This window comes from Nerophis lumbriciformis, linkage group LG34, assembly GCF_033978685.3.
Source record: "Nerophis lumbriciformis linkage group LG34, RoL_Nlum_v2.1, whole genome shotgun sequence".
Classification (NCBI taxonomy): domain Eukaryota; kingdom Metazoa; phylum Chordata; class Actinopteri; order Syngnathiformes; family Syngnathidae; genus Nerophis; species Nerophis lumbriciformis.
In genome coordinates, this window is record NC_084581.2 from 6,245,764 (window position 1) to 6,257,370 (window position 11,607).

Consider the following 11,607-nt stretch of genomic DNA (forward strand, 5'->3'; position numbering starts at 1 on the left):
AAGGCAGGGATAATGGCTAAAACATTACCAAAATACACAGCCCAGAAACCTCTCAGAAGAAGAGACAAAATAGGGGTTTTAGACCGGAGGGAGGTTATGAACCATTGGATTGATAAACCATTAACATATCATGAAATGACAGCAATAAGCAGGTCAAAACCAAGCACTCTGGGTAAGGATCAAAGTTGTTATGTATTGCTGAAGCATTTAGGAGAAGCAGAGTTGTCAAAGTCGCTGCAGATGCATAACAAGTTTGGCAGGAGGGGAAACTACTATAGAGGGCTTCAGGTTTTAGGCTTTGCGTGTAAACACGCTAATAGTTGTTGATCATTCATCCTTTGATACTGAGAATGCCGACGACTTGTGCGATTGTCAACTTCCACAATCAAAGTGGTAGAGATAAAACTAGCTATAATCGCATTCCTAAGCTTGTTGGACAGAGGGAAGTGGATGAACAGAAGAGGGAACGGCGAAGGCGAGCATGGATTCCTGCAATCAACCAATCTAATGTCGCATGCTATGAACAGCTTTGTGTTTTTTCGGATCATATAATTTCAGGTAATTAAAAAAAAAAAATTAAATAAATGACAGCACCACTTTGCATTAACTTCATGTGCTGAGTCGAAGAACTTTGATATTATTTGTTTTGCTAAAAACAATACTCACTTCTTTGATGCAGACTGTGGCCTTAACCTAAAACAAAATGAATGCGACATGAAAACAACATTCTCCAAATACTGCCTTGCAGACAAAGTGCTGAGATGACCTCAGGGGTTATTCGTGATTATCCAAGCTGTCAAACTTAGGTCGTGAAGATTTCTGAAAGTGCATGACTTTAGCTTTGACGACACAATGTCCACTGGGTTTATACAGATAAACACAAACATCACAAAACCATCCACAAACAAACTGCATAGCTTTCTAGACTCTTATAATTGTTAAAGTATTTCAAAGTGTAAATTTGGCTGGGTTAAAAAAATTAGGTAGTTTGTCAGAAAAATTGTATTTAAATTATCAAAAAACTTTCCGTTCTGAGTTCTCAATGAACAGACAAGAAGCAGTCTTTGTTGCACCAAGCCAAACGCTTGGAAGATTCCGCTGTGGACGATGAAATGAGACGGCAGGGGTCATCCATTGTCCTCGAAAACCTGCCCAAGCTGGATCCAGGACAAGACCAAGCCCGAGGCATCTTCTTCTTTTGTCTTCAATGGGACTGTTTGATTCCTTACCTTTTTGTCTTTTTGCCTTTTTGTCTTTCTGTCATCAGTGTTTGAACCTGACAGTTCACCAAGTTCGGGTATGAAACATCAGAGGAAGATGTTATGGTCTCTGCTCCACTCAGACTTGTCGATCTGGTAAAGATCCTAACATTCAATTATGGTTGTTTTTCTCCTTATAACGACAAAGGGACTTCTTATCTAATGACTCACGGTATTTTTTTATCGTATCAAAGCCGTTGCAATGTTATTTACCACAATATAATTTGGAAATATTACGTGTAGCGCTATCATAAGCAATCTCAGGGCATTCAATGGATCGCAACTGGACTGCTTGGTTTGTCTATGAAAACCAAGCAATTTAAATGTTTAGGTATGGTATTTGATTTACGGTTAACATTATATATATATATATATATATATATATATATATATATATATATATATATATATATATATATATATATGTATCCCGCCTTCCGCCCGATTGTAGCTGAGATAGGCTCCAGCGCCCCCCGCGACTCCAAAGGGAATAAGCGGTAGGAAATGGATGGATGGATATATATATATATATATACACAGTATGCATCATCAACAATTATGCAAATCATATGATTATGTCATATTGACCACGCTCTCAGCCACGCCTCCACCACCAGGAAGGAAGCATCTAATAATGAATACCGGTAATTGGATACATTTACTGGGTTATAGTGATTCACGGCCAACAAAGGCTGTGATTCAGGAGTGCTGGGAGTCAGAGGGGTATGTTCGGGGAGATAGGTAATGACACTGCTCAAGAGATATTTGGTATGAAGGTAAGCCCCACGGTTGTTTATCAAGTGATGGCCCATGGATGCTGGTAAGGCCAGAGGTTAATTGGCATTTGTCAAGAGTTAAAAAGTTGAAGAGAAATGTAGATGTGATAAGTGAATTTAATGAGCACGTTATAATTAAGTATGAACATTTTACAATAAACAGATGGGGCGAAGCAACCAGAGACAGGTGTGACTGGGTTTGGGGTAGCGGTGCCAACAAAAGGAATTGGGGTAAATAGAAGGACGTCAGATAAATTGGGTGTACACTGTGGAAATGGTGGCAGAAATGGTGGCATTGAAGTGGGTGGAGATAACATAGAAAGATAGAGGGTTAATTTGCACTGACTCAGCTTTTGTTCTCGCAAGTTTAATGTATTTTAAACCAAACAGCTGTCAAGATATACAGTATTTTAGTTGAATTATTGCAGCCAGAATAATAACAAATCAGGGGAGAAAGGTTTAGTTTTTGTGGGTACCAGCCAGGGGCGGATTAAGAAATTTTGGCCCCCTGGGCCTGACATGGTCTTGGCCCCTCAACCCCGCGCGTGCACGCGCACACACACGCACGCACTATGCAAGAAATACTGTATACTGTGAACAGACATGCACACTGTACTGTACAGAAGAGTGCACATACTGCACACACACTATTAGGTATACCACACACACAAGCACAGGTTTCACACAGACACAGGTAGGGGGAGGGGATAAATGGCCTAAAAATAAAAATTTTGGAAAATGATTACGCCCACTTCAGTGATGGTGCATTGGGTCATTTGAGAGATATTATGTATTGGAAGTTGGTACCTATCATGAAATAAACCCCCCACCCCACCCAAAAAACTAAATTGGACATGATTTTTGCCCCCTTTTCCTCCCTTCTATCATTAAAAATAAAATAATATCTTAGGAAAACACTTTGGCATAACGGCAGCTGTGCAGCAAATTGAGGCTCAAAGTCTGTATCTATTTTGTGGGAAAGCTTGAGGAGGAGAAGGAGAAAGGTAAAATGATAACACATGCATCGGAGAGCACCACAAAGAAAGGTGTAGGCCAGTTCATGGTACAAGGGCTGCATGCAGGTCAAGATAGCCCATTTCCTCTGCCTGTCTTACCCATTCACCGAGAGACCACTGAGGACATAGAAATGCAAGTGGATATGGGGTTCGAAATACTGGCGTCGGTCAGAGGAGTCAATGTGGAGGATGTTTATAAACTTGTAGATGCACATATGACTGACAGCACAGAGCACAACAAAGGCTTTTCAAAGCTGTTGGCAGAGATGAACAACTTGGAAAAACCAGCAGGGCAGATCTTTTGTGGCACCCACACTACACTGGGCTTCAGCAGTGCCATGAATAAAGTGATGCGGTTGGCGGAGGCCGATATGAAGATGGAGCAAGTGCTACAGAGTTTCATGGTGGATCTGGATGTAGACAGCAAGAATGCTATAGTGGCTGGACAGGCACTGGACATGTCCTGAACTCAGTGTCAGACGTGGCTGCCGAATACTTGGATGAAGTGAAGCAGCTGACAGATCTCATGCTGCCCCATCTGAAGACTGTCCTGGCCAGGCAGATGATGGACTATGGGATGGATGAGGAGACCTTCCCAATGGACCCTGTCAGTGAACAGGCTAGTAACATTGATGGCACCCCTGTGCACAACATTGGGATGGAGAGACAATGTGGCAAGGTGGACTACAGACTGAATAAGTTGGGCACACTGAACGCAGTCAATAGGTCAATAATTTACAGAAGAGCCAGGAGCTTCAGAGGTTTCAAGGCAGCAGCACAAGCAAAAAGAGAGGTTGAACTCAACTGGAGTAAACTCATGAAGGCAAAATTCGAGAGTTGGGCTGACGAGAAACAAGAGATGGCTCAAAGACAGGAGAAGAAGAGACTAGACATGCTGGACACACTGAAATCTTTTGGTGGCCCCTTCACGATAGTGGGGAAGTTGAAAAGTTCCTTGTCGATGAAAGTCTGAACAAGAATGCAAAGCTGCAGAGAATGAAGCTTGAGGTTCAGTTTGCCAGAGAAAGCACCAAGCTTCTGCCTAAAGTCAATCCTATCTTCAGAATCCAGGTGACAGACAGTTCCCAGAAATGGCGAAAGTGCAATTCTCCCAGTCATAATGGATACTTAGAATTTTATGGTGGTGGTAAGTATTCATGAAAACAGGTAGCCTAACATTAGTGAATGGGTGAATTCTGGAAATAACAACCTAAAAATCTTACATAGTGCACCTTTAAGCAAGGGGTTTCTTTCGTGCTTTCAATTTCGCAAAATCATCCACGACATCATTGAAGTCCAACTCTCTTGTCAGCTCACTCTCAATTGCCATTAGAGATAACGCATTTAATCTTTTCTGAGTCATTCTTGTGCGCAGCTCATTTTTGACTCTTGACAAAAGAGAGAATGAGCGTTCTCCCTCACAGTTACTGACCGGTAGAGTGAGAAAAATCTGTAGCGCAATGTATGTATTAGGAAACGTAGGCTGTAGTCCAAAATGTATTATTGTTTTGAGCAGTCCTGAAGGGGTCCTCTCCTCATCAGTGTTGTTGAGCTGTATAAAAGATTTGAACTGTATAAGCTCCTGTCCAAGACTTTCATTGAAGTCAGATGAGTATGATTCAGTGAGAATCTTGGCCTTGTGAAGGACTGAAGCATTGGACTCTGTATCCAAAGAGAAAAGGACACTGAACAAATTGTTCAGATGTTTGTAGGCCTCCAGACGGTGATTAAGGCTTGAACTCAGTTGATCAATAGAGGCAATAAATGTCTCTATTTGAAACAGTTGCCTTCCCTCAAGCACAACATCTGGGGATGCTGATTCATCAGCAAACTTTTTACGTTTCTTCGTCCGTTCAGCCCTGTAAGATGGGGTGCCACCCAACATGTTTAAGGCTTTCTGCTCAAAATGATCAAATAGATCTCTTTGGGAGAGAACAAAGGTGCGCAGAGATTCCAGCAATCTAACTGCTGTACCAAGGTCCATGTCTGCTTTTTGAAGTTGCAGACTTGTGGCCTGAAATCTGGACAGAACAGTGTCCCAAAAGCCTGCCATGAAGGCCATCTCAAGTGAATCCAGCTTCCGCACTAGACTGTCAGCTTCAGTTTGTGTGTCTCGTTTCTCTGTGTCATCAGTGGAAATACCCTGTAGTGCTGCTCTTATTTTACTGTAGTTCTGCCACAGTGCTTTGGTAGATTCTGCACGGCAACTCCAACGCGTGTTGGATAAAGCTTTAAGTGTGAGATCTATGTTGGAATTGCCAAATACCCTGTCCCATCGGTGTGTGGATGCAGTTGTGAAGTTGTAAATAGACTGAATCAAGTCAAAATACTTAGAGACTTCATTTCCACATCTGTCAATGCTGTTGACTCCCACCAAATTCAAAGAGTGAGCTGCACATGGAATAAAGTGTATTAATGGGTTGCTTTTCTTTAAGTGAGCCTGCAACCCATTATACCTCCCTGACATGTTGCTGGCATTATCATAAGCCTGCCCCCTGCAATTTGACAGCTCTAACCCTAGATTTTCCAACACAGACATGACACAGTTAGCCAAACTTTCACCTGTATGGCTAGTAATGGGCTCAAAACCCACAAAGCGTTCAACAACACTGCCCTCTTTGCTAACAAAACGGAATATGAATGTCAATTGGTCCACATGAGATAAATCTGGGGTTGAATCCACAATGATAGAGTAGTATTTGCTTGCTTGCAGTTCATCTGCTATAGCCTGTTTGGTTTTTGCACCCATCAATTCAATGAATTCCTCACAAATGGTGGAGGACAGATATGAGGTATTACCTCGACCCATCTGCCCAAACTTTCTGATGTGATCCTTTAGAAAGGGATCAAATTCAGCCAGGACCTCCAGAATACCAAGGTAGTTCCCATTGAGAGGAGACCCTAACGATTCATTTTTACCCCTAAATGCAAGGCCCCTTTCTGCAAGGAATTTAATGACTGCAACAACTCTTTGTAACACCTGCCTCCAATAGCTGCTCTCTGCCTGAAACTGTTTGAACAGGTCTGCATCAACTGTGGCACCTGTGGCGCGGTTCAAGACTGCTTGCATGCAGGTTATGTGCTCAGCACTTCGCTCATGTTCACCAAATCTTTCTGAGTATTTCCAATCACAATAGCCTGTCACAAAAGAATGCGTTTTTGGGGAAAACAGTTTGCATGCAAAGCAGTAAACATTACCAGTAGAGGGAGAGTACATCATCCACTCTCTTTGTACTCGTTGTCCATTGGGCAGGTGTGAAGTAAAATGTTCATTGTTTAGGCATCGGGTTTTGCCTCCTAGCCCACTGTTCCTCACAGAAGCTGGATAATGGCTGTGACGGTTGTGAAATGATTTTGCACCTCTTTGAATAAGAACTTCCTTCATTGACTCAGTGAGGGTATCAGCCCATTTAGCGGGATCACTAGGTAGAGTTATAAATGATAAATGATAAATGGGTTGTACTTGTATAGCGCTTTTCTACCTTCAAGGTACTCAAAGCGCTTTGACACTACTTCCACATTTACCCATTCACACACACATTCACACACTGATGGAGGGAGCTGCCATGCAAGGCGCTAACCAGCACCCATCAGGAGCAAGGGTGAAGTGTCTTGCTCAGGACACAACGGACATGACGAGGTTGGTACTAGGTGGGGATTGAACCAGGGACCCTCGGGTCGCGCACGGCCATTCTCCCACTGCGCCACGCCGTCCCTGACACTGTAGATGGTGTTGAAGAAAGATTCAACTCATTTTCTATGCTGTCCAGAGGTGCAGTGACCTCACATTCATCCGAGCAACTGGCTACTGCTGAGTTGGTTGAATCATTAGCATCCGAAGCATTTGGTTCAGTGCGTACACTTGTAGTGGTCTCAGGATCTTGGGAGCTACATGCTAGCTCAGGTGCATTGCTAACCTTAGCTGAATTTGCAGTAGCATTTATAGAATTGCTTTCAGCAGATGTCTTTGTACTGAAGAAGCTGGAGATATTTGGAACACTCTCAAGTAAAACTGATTCCTTTTTTTTCTTTTCTTGCTGAATTTTTTTTCTAGCTCCTCCACTTAGACGTTTATGATCCATATTTCCCTTCTTTCTGTGCACATTGGCTCTTTGCCTATCACAACAGCTTAACCAACTATGTGTGTGTGTGTGTGTGTGTGTGTGTGTGTGTGTGTGTGTGTGTGTGTGTGTGTGTGTGTGTGTGTGTGTGTGTGTGTGTGATGCAATTTTCAAAACTAGCAATCTAGCATTAACAGTCAAAAGCAGAAATCAGCTGATTTCTATAAGAACTGATAACAGATTTCCAATCAATGCTAAACTCAGACAGCGAAAGTCACTAGATGACGTTTTGAGTTGCCAGTCATGTATGGCCAAAAGTCTCTAAATCGAATGCCAACGTTGCTTAATCGCCAACACACTGGGACTCACTGAAGGACTGACAGTGAATAAAAAAAGATGATTAAGATAATTATGTACTTTTCTCTTCTGATATTTTCACTAAGGACCCCAAGCTATCGGCATGCAGCAACAATGTCTGACAGACAGGAGAGCGGAGTGGTCAGTGATGAATGGCAAGGGAACAGACTGATTTGTACTGAGGAGAAAGAGAGAGCCAATTACAGTGAAATAAATTCCAAAAGAGCCAAGTGACTAGCTGAAGGCAGGGACAAATGCCTTGGAGTGACCAACAAGAGTGCAAAGTACCAAATGGCAAAATGTGGGAAGACCAACAGGCAGATCTGCTTTTACCACTTATCTTCACAACCAAAAAGTCGCTAAATGATGTTTTCAGTCGCTAGCCAGGTATGGCCAAAAGACGCGAAATCTAGCGGTAAAGTCGCTCAATCACACTGACAGTGAAACAAATAATTTTTAAAAAGATAGGAATCGTACAATGTCTTGTACTTTTGTCTTCTTTCTTAATATTTCTCAAAGGACACCAAAATGTCGCTATCTGCTGGCAGCTTGCTAGCTATGATGGCAGCAACAATGTACCTTAGAGTGACTGACCAACAAGAGCTCAAAGTACCTAATGGCAAAATGTGGAGAGACAGACACAATAAATTGCATTAAGATGAAGAGAACTGTTGCTATTATTAATTTTAACAACAACCAGAAAGTCGCTAAATGTCACCAGCCAGGTATGGCCAAAAGTCGCTTAATTGGCCACACACAGTAACAGAGAAACAAAGAAACAAAAAAAAAGATCATAAAGATAATAGTTGTACAACTTTGTGTACTTTTGTCTACTTTCTAAATATTTTCACAAAGGACACCAAAATGTTGCTATCTGCAGGCAGCTTGCTGGCTATGATGGCAGCAACGATGTCTGCCAGACAGGAGAGAGTGGTCAGTGACGATCGAATCGAGAAAATGACAAAATGGGTCAAAGACCAAAAAGTTATTAACTGACAGCAGTGACAAATGTCAGACTGTAAACTTTTTTGAAAGAAAAGGACAAAATGGGAAGATGCTGATAATAACAGCAAAATGGAAAATATAAGAATTTCCAAGTAATGCTCAACTCAAGTGTGTGTGTGTCGTGTGTATGTGCGCGTTAAACTTCTTGTGGAATGATTTCAAATTATCTCTGAGTCTGAACTGAGGGAAAGGAAACCAAATTTTGAGCAGTCACTCACGAGTTCAAAGTACCAAATGAGGCGATTCTAAAAGAACAGACCGGTTTATGAAAGACTCGATGGGGGAGGGGCACAGCTAAGAATACTTGAGTGAGATTCTGTGATCCAAATTCGAGATAGAGCTTTTTGATAATGATAATTTGTCAGAGTAAGGTTGTGTAATCAAAATTTGAGAATGAGCTTTGCCAATCAATCAAGAATATTTGCATTAAGTTCTGTGATCAAAATTCAGAAACAACCTTTAATAATTGATAAAGAATATGTGAGTGAGGTTGTGTGATCCAATTTGAGAATTAGCTTTGATAATAATGATTGAGAGCCTCTGGCCCTCTGTGGATCGTGGCCGCGGGGCCAAGTTGGCCTGGCCCCTTGGGGCCTCTGACCCTCTATGGATCGGGGCCAAGTTGGCATGACCCCTCGGGGCCTCTGGCCCTCTATGGATCGTGGCCGCGGGGCTAAGTTGGCCTGACCCCTTGGGGCCTCAGGCCCTCTGTGGGTCGCGGCCGCGGGGCCAAGTTGACCTGGCCCGTTGGGGCCTCTTACCCTCTATGGATCGTGGCCGCGGGGCCAAGTTGACCTGGCCCCTTGGGGCCTCTGGCCTTCTGTGGGTCGCAGCCGCGGGGCCAAGTTGGCCTGGCCCTTTGGGGCCTATGACCCTCTGTGGGTCGTGGCCGCGGGGCCAAGTTGACCTGGCCCCTTGGGGCCTCTGACCGTCTATGGATCATGGCCGCGGGGCCATGTTGGCCTGGCCCCTTGGGGCCTCTGGCCCTCTGTGGGTCGCGGCCGCGGGGCCAAGTTGACCTGGCCCCTTGGGGCCTCTGACCCTCTATGGATCATGGCCGCAGGGCCAAGTTGGCCTGGCCCCTTGGGGCCTAAGATAATTATTTTTGCAAAAGTAGTTTTGCATGCGTCGTGGCCGCGGGGCCAAGTTGGCCTGGCCCCTTGGGGCCTCTGGCCCCCTGGGCCTGGGCCCGGTAGGCCCGTTCATTAATCCACCTATGGTACCAGCTAATGTAAGTGTGAGGGGGGGAAAAAGGCGGATGAGTTGATGAAGAGAGCTCTAAGAAAAGAACACATAGAAATGCAAGTTAATATGTGCAAGGCAGAGGTGAAACGTGAAATATGGAAAAGTGTTAAAGAATGGCAAGATAGGTGGGATAGAGAAGGCAAAGGTCAAAAACATTCATGGGAAATACAGAAGAGTGTAAAAGTTGAAAGGGTCGGAAGTGCAGTAAGGAGAGAAGAAATGATACTGACAGGATTATGAGTATGGGCAGAGGCGCCGAAAAGGGGGGGTAAAGGAGACGGATTCTAGGGGCCCATGATGGAGGGGGGCCCATAATTGTATGTAAAATAGCATCAAAAAATGTTGCCGCTGTGTTGGGGGCCCTGTAAAGATTATTTTCATGGGGCCCAAAATCCCTAGCGGCGCCCCTGAGTATGGGCACTGTATGTTAAATAAAACAACGAGAGGAATAGGTAAACATCAAACAGGGGGAGTTTGTGGAACATGTTATAATTGGATGTAGTAAATTATGAGAGAGACAGAAAGGTGTGTTGAAGAGACTAACATATATAAGTATAAATAAGTTAACAATGGCTGGAATACTAAACATTTGTGACAGAAAACAGGTTAAGGCACTATTTGTTTTTAAAGAGCACAGGGTTATATTACAGGATTTGAGGAGTACTGGGGGTTAAAGATGAGGAGGATTAAAATAGAGAGCAGATGTGTGTGGGTAAAGGGAAGGTTAGTTATTTTAATTTTATTTGGTTCGTTTCAAGTTTTTGTGAAATGGGGATTTAGATTATGAACTACTGTCTGACCCATACTACCCATACAGACGGTGGCAGTAAAGCCCTATTGAGCTGGATGCCAACCGCCCCAAAACACAAAGAAGAGAAGAATAATAAGAAAAAGAAGATGGCGAAGAAGAAGAAACCAGGAAGTCCAATATGCAAACCAGGAAAAGACCCAGAAGAGGCCAATAGCACTGACCTTAATGTGGGCAAAGTTATGGAAAAATTATTAACGACAGACTACTATGTTATTTACAATCAAGATAATACAAAGCTATCAAAGGGTATTTCGAAAAGGGAGAAACACAAATGACCCAGCTCAACACCATAGTTTTAGTTTTCTTATCATTTAATGATAACTTATTAATATCAAAACCATTTTTTTAGCTGAAGCAACTCAACCTCTATTATCCTCAACACTTCCTTCAAGTCTTCTCCTGAACAATATACATTTGTATCATCTGCAAACATAGTCAATTTAAATTTATTGGATACTGAACAAATATCATTTAAATAAAGTATAAATAACTTAGGTCCCAAAACCGAGCCTTGTGGAACCCCTGTGATTTAGTCTTATTAATTTCCACATATTGAATTCTATTACTTAAATAACTACTTAACCACTTTTGTGAAACACCTCTTATGCCATAGTTTTCCAATTTTTGCAGAAGTAAGGAATGATCGATTGTGTCAAAAGCTTTACATAAGTCAATAAATACTCCAACAGTGTGTTGCTTTTTTTCTATTGCTGTAGCTACGTTTTCTACAAAGTCCAATACTGCTAGGGATTTCGATCGATTACTCCTGAACCCGTACTGATGGTCATTCAGTAGCTCATGTTTGTCAATTAACTTATCAAATCTATTTACAAATAATTTCTCAAGAATATTTGTAAATTGAGGTGGTAGAGACACAAGTCTATAATTTGAGACCATATGTTTCTCACTATTTGTATACATCGGAATAACTTTAGCGATTTTCATTTTGTCAGGAAAAGTTCCAGTTAATAAAGATTTATTACATATATACCGGTAAGTAAACGGCTTCAGGACACAATCCATCACTTCTTTAACAAGTGACATATCCACGTTGTTACCATCGACAGATTTTTTGTT

The 11,607-nt window shown here is 42.5% G+C and overlaps 1 long non-coding RNA gene across 1 annotated transcript in view; it reads right to left on the bottom strand.

Annotated features, from left to right (window-relative positions):
* The window catches only part of LOC133576180 (uncharacterized), a 35,479-nt gene that overhangs the window by 10,739 nt on the left and 13,133 nt on the right, over window positions 1-11,607 (bottom strand). The window lies entirely within an intron of this gene.